Below are 6,314 nucleotides of genomic sequence, written 5' to 3' on the forward strand. Positions count from 1 at the left end.
TCACACCCTCCAAGGCTTAGGGAACATTGTGGAAAAGGAAGAAAAAAAAAGAGTATAAGAAGTACTTTGCAGTTCTGTCTTCTGGACACAAAGTTACCATTGTAATCAGGACCAGACAGTGACTGTCATTTATTACACAAGACCTTCATAGTATTGGGCCTATCAACATGTCATCATAGATGATGGGGGGGGTGAAAACATTAAAAATGACATCAAAATAGAAGAGGATAGAAGAAGGACTCGTTGGAAAGAAGAAGGGCTTCGTTGGAAGAGACTGGGGGAGGGGCAGAAGACGGTCATGGGAGGGGTCATGATCAAAATAATTATGTACATGTATTAAAATTGTCAGTAAAATAGTGTAAAAACAAACTACTTATCCAAACACGATTAATTTTGCTTATGTTCTCTAAGCTTCCCCTTGCTTCTTTTTGCCTTTTACAGATGATAACCCTTCAATATTTACATATCCTAAAACATGTTCAATCATTTATAAAGAGCCATATGCTCATTTTAGGTAACTTTCTACTGGTAAAACTGTGTAGATGCAAATATGGATAAAGTTATATTTCTTATATTCTAATAAAATCAAACAAATCTAAAAGACTATTATTTTAGGGCATCATCATTTTAAAGGAAATTTCGAAATATAGCACCATTTATTCTGCCAACTCAGAAAAATAATTTCTTAGAAGAAGAAATGAGTCCAGCAAAGGAACAGTTTGAAGTAGAACTCCAACTATTGTAGAAGCTACTAGTCATGATAATAGCTGGTAACTCTGACAGGTTTATGGCCTATGTTTATTGTCAATAAGTTCACCATTAAAATCTGGGGTTCCTATCAGTATGCATTTATAAGACAAAGATTAAGGTGGGGAATAACAAAAAATAAAAATAGGTGAAAAGAGAAGGGGAAGAATGGTAGAGAGAAAGAGAAAGGGGAAGGGGATGAAAGAAAATGAAACAAAGAAGCTATTTATGAGAATTATAGTTTGTAAGCAAACACTGACTTCACATATATCTACTTGGCATTAAGATAATCCCATATTTTCAAAATATACATGTCCTTCACAACATTAAATGCCCCTCGTCTAATGAGAAGCAAAGAATAAACTCAAAAGTAAAGGTAATCAGTCTTAAATGATCAAGTCAAGATCCCAAAAATGTATGGTAATAATGATATTCTGAATGCCAAATCTGGACATAAAGTAATCATAAACCTTACTTAGTATGAATGATTTCTATGGGCAATTCCTAGGGAGGGAAGGTCTACTAAGGGTTACTAAGAACCAGACTTCCTATTCCCTTCTGAGATGTTTTTAATTTTTTTTATATTTTTTATTTCTTTGAGAGAGAGGCAGAGAGAGAAAATTGGTATGCCAGGGCTTCTAGCCATTGTAAATGAACTCTAGACACATGCACCACTTTGTGCATCTTGCTTATGTGGGTCCTGGAGAACTGAGCCCGGGATTTTGGCTTTGCAAGCAAATGCCTTAACCACTAAGCCATCTCTCCAGCCCCTGAGATGTTTTTAAATAAATGTTAAGATTCAAACTCTTAAAATGTCAAGTGTGAATAACTTCCAATCGTCCACTTGTTAATACATTTTAAAGCATGTCTCTTTTCTGTTGCCTGAGCAGCAAGCAAGTGCATGTATGTCCTGCTGGCCTCCTCAGCTGGGTACTTGAGTGAAAGAAATGGCAGCAGTTAACTCTTTCCTTCTGCCATCCCGAAGCTCTGAGCCCCACTGGAATGCCAGCAGCTTCAGGGTTAATGCTGCTGTCTAAAACCCAGCATTTTGCTACCTATTTTGATTCTCTCCATGACCAAATGCCTGGAAAGTAATATCTGATCTTTTCCAGGGGGCAAGTCTGAATATTGCACTTAATAATTCCATCTAAGAAATGGCATTTTGTAATTCTCTCTCTGCCATTGCAAAGTGGCCAAGGGCATTTCTGAATCTCATCTTTCCCATTCATGTGTATTAATTCAACTTGAAATTGCTAAAGTGGGACCCTTTCTGCCCCAAGTCTTTAAGCTCTAGAGAAAGAAGAGCTGTCATCAGGGTGAGAGGCTGATAACTGCTTGTTGGAGTGTGTCCCTGTCATTCTCCAGGTGATGGCTTAACATACACCTTATTGACAGCAAATACCAAAGGGGGCTTCCCTGGAGACTATCACCATATCCGCCCTACTGAGCAAGCTCCCTGGGTACATGTCAGGGCTGCTTTCTTTCTTAGCTATAGCACAGTTGAATTTTCCTAAAGTAGCTATGTCCACTGCATTTTAAATTTGACTGTCTGTGTAAGTTTCAAAATTAGAATATTTTAAAAATAAATACCTCAGAGAGAATGTTTTGTCTATAGTTGTAAAACCCTTGACAAGTGCAGCCTGTTTCTTGCCTCTGCTAAATCCTTTCCCTCGAGACTTGTTACATTAAGCAAACACTTTAAGTAGCAGCACACCCTAGCATCTTGAATTTTGAGCGTCTGAATGCAGTTTACCTCCATGAGGGGAAAGCCAAACAGATATCCTCCATAGCCATTTCTCCCACACTTCATGTCTGCAGAGGAATTGCACAATATCTCTTCCTGCAAATTAAGACTCAAGACACCTCCCTGCTGATGTCTCAAGACTCTCTTGATTATTCAACACGTGTTGCTTTTTTGGAACAGGAGACTATGAAAACACCTGGACAACGCACAGAGGGTTGCAAATTTATGAGTATATTAAGCAAAGTCTAATTATAACCTGATTTTATATAATCCCCAAGACAAAAGCCTATTTCTAGTGAAGCAGTTTTTGTAAGAACAAACTTAGAAGTGATTATATCCCAAATATGCTACTTGGTAACATTGAACCATTACTCAAAATATTCTTAGCAAAAGAGGGGCACTGTGAGGACACTTGGTGTGGTGTGGAGGGTCCTGCACGGTGAGGACAAAGACATGAAACAGCTGTGTGACACTGAGCAAGCTACTTCAGCTTCACTTTCCTCAGCACTGAATAAAAGAGTTGGACCACATCGGGTCACTCTTCAACATTTCTATTCCAACCAGGACCCATACACTGAATATAGAGTAAATACCCAGATGTGGTGGTGCACACCTGTAATCCCAGCATTCAGGAGGTACAGGTGGGAGGATCACCATGAGTTCAAGGCCACCCTGAGACTACATAGTGAATTCCAGGTCAACCTGAGCTAGAGTGAGACCCTACCTTGAATAATAAAAACAAGAGGAAGAGAGAAAGAAAAAATAAAACATGACTTATCCCCAGCTTCATTTTATTATTGTGTCTACTTCATTACAAGGCATTGTAGGTTGCTATGAATTAACAAATTAGAGTCAGCAATTCTTGAGTCTTCTTAACACAGACAGTTGTATAAATGCTTTCTTTAGAATATCTCCTTTAATCTCTAAAGGAGCACAGACTAGCTCTTATTATTATTATTCTATTTTATAGATGAACTCACCAAAAATTAGAAATGGTATGAAACCACTACAAGACCTGGTCACAAGCAGTTAAGGCACTTGCTTGTGATGCCTAGGGACCCAGGTTCAATACCCCAGGTCCCATGTAAGCCAGGTGTACAAGGTGGTGCATGGATCTGGAGTTCATTTTCAGTGGCTAGAGGCCCGGGCACACCTGTTCATTCTCTTTCTCTCTGTTTCTCTCTCATCTCTGTATCTAATAAATAAATTTTAAAAATATATATCAAAAGGCCTGGTCAATCAGTGGCAGAGATGGAATAAAAATACTTTACTTATGAGTACACCAAAAACAATAACAAAGTTTATTCTTTTCAGAAAAGTGGGTTAATTTGGAGGATATTATATTAAGTAAACTAAACCAAAGAAAGATAAATCCCACATGTCATCACTCATTTGTGGAAGTTGAAAAAGTTGACCTCAAAGAGAAGACTGCAGTAGTGGTTACCAGAGGCTAGCGGATGGGGGACAGGGATCCAAAAGATGTTGGAAACCAGGTCTCTTGCAAGGAAACCAGGTCACAGATGAGCCTACTAATGGTACCAAACTGCCTGTATTTGCAGAATAGAAAACTAATAAAAAAAAAAATATTAAAGCCAAAAAAAAAAAAAGTCACACTATGATGTAACCTTTCCTTTATAAACCCTTTTCCTCTGAGGATCAGGGCTCTCTCCCTCACTACCACTGTTCCGGATTGTGTGGACAGAGCCCAGGCCTAGGCTTGTAACAAATAAACCTGCTGCTGCTTAAAAAAAAAAAAAGATGTTGGAAAATGTGCATCAAACTGCAGTCAAATCAAAAGAATAAACTCTAGGGTTTTATAGCTCAAGAAAGTAGCTGTGGTCTATAATGACCTAGTATGTATTTTATGGGGAACTGAAAGGAAGGAACTCAGAGACTAAACATCAATGAATGGTGAAGAGATAGAAATACAAATTGCCTTTGGTCATTATAAATTGTATATATTTGCTAAATTATATATGTATATGTGTGCTACAGTATACCACATACACATGAATATTCATTGTAAGTTTCATAATTAAATTAAACATGGCTATAAAACCTGTGCTTTGAACTTTAATATATGAAAACACATACCTGTGTTTGATTTGCAATTTGATTATATTCCCATCCCTTTATCCTTTTGTGTCACTTTTCCCCACTCCTAACCCTTGAGGGCCCTCCTCTTTCAAGGTAGTCCTTCCTCTGCCTTGTCTCTTTCTTTTTCTTATCTTTTATCACCCATTTCAAATCACTGATGGGCTCAGAACAGATCAGGTCTTGTGAGAGGATCCATAATTACTGCAATACTATGGGTTCACCAGTCAGTTCATGTACAATACCCCAAAGTATTTTTCCTACCCTTTTGCTCTTACATTCTTTCTATCCTCCTTTTTGTAATGCTCCCTGAGTTTTGGAGGACATGGTAGAAAATCCCTTTGGTGCTGAGCTCTCAGCAGCCTCTTATTTTCTACTTTGATGAGTTGTGAGTCTCCTCAGTGTCTACCGCCATCTCTGTAGGGATGGTTGTCTGAATAGCCATGTGAGCAGCACTCAGTGCATTCCAACCAACAACTACCTTTGCAATGTCCCCTGATCTCTGGAATATGTGTATGACAGAGATGACTTTTCTAGGGCCAAGCCCTGGGCTTTCTTATCATTTTGATGAGTTTTGGGTGTCCCTAGTATTCACCATCATCTCTAAAAAGGTTCCCTACCCAGCCTAGTGTGGTGGTACATCACTTTAATCCTAGCACTTGTGAGGCAGAGGTAGGAGAATCAGCATGAGTTCAAGACTACCCTGAGACTATGTAGTGAATTTCAGGTCAGGGCTAGAGTGAGACCCTACCTCGAAAAACCAAAGGAAGAAAAAAAAATTCCCTAACCAAAATTGAGAACAGTATTAATCAATGAGCTTAAACATATGCATTTAGAAGGTTGTTTGATGGAACTAATCTATATTTAGCAAAAAAAAAAAAAAAAGATAAAGAAACATGGAAGTTTTCCTTTGGGGTTCTATGACCTTCTAAGCCATATGTCTTGACTCAATTCTCATTACCACATGTGAATTCTCTCCCAGTGAAGGGGATCTCTTATCCAATTAGTGAGCAGTTATTCACCTCCATAACTTAGGTGCCAGTATTGCTCCTTAGAGTACATTTACCTGGCTGGAAGGTTTTGAAGCTTGCAGGATCCACTGCTTGTTCAGACTATAGATTACTGTTCTCTGCCAGTAGCTTACACAGCACCTTTCAACCTGATGGCAGCTGTCTGGCAGGGAGACGGCTTCCATCTCAGTTCCAGGGACATATGCTCTCAACTCTTGTGTTATTCTAAATCTCACAAGTGTGTTTCAAATACATAGTTTCAGTAAATTCTGCATTTAAAAGAAACTCTAATCATGAAGTTCTTACTGATTATTTCACCAAAACTGAAATATTTGCTGTAGCAGTTACCTCCTCATTGCTGGGACAAATCACAAGACCATAGGCACCTAGTGGAAAGACAGGGTTTACCTTGGCTTATCATCTCCAGAAGTCATGTCATGCAGAGTAGAGGCCGGACATCGCACCAGCTGGGAAGTGGTAGAAAGAATGAGCTAGCCTTGAATACCAAGTGGACTGGACTATAAACATGTAGGCTCACCCCAGTGGCCTATCTCTTCCAACAAGGTTCTACCAGCTGGGGACTTGAGGACATGGGGGACATTTTTACATTCAAACTATCATACCTTCTAAAAATAATGAATCAAGTATAAAATTATGAATTGTTAACCAAGTGTTATATGACTAAGATGTTATCTAAACAAACAGACTTTGGGAGAGAA

The sequence above is a fragment of the Jaculus jaculus genome, chromosome 8, assembly GCF_020740685.1.
Source record: "Jaculus jaculus isolate mJacJac1 chromosome 8, mJacJac1.mat.Y.cur, whole genome shotgun sequence".
NCBI classification, from domain to species: domain Eukaryota; kingdom Metazoa; phylum Chordata; class Mammalia; order Rodentia; family Dipodidae; genus Jaculus; species Jaculus jaculus.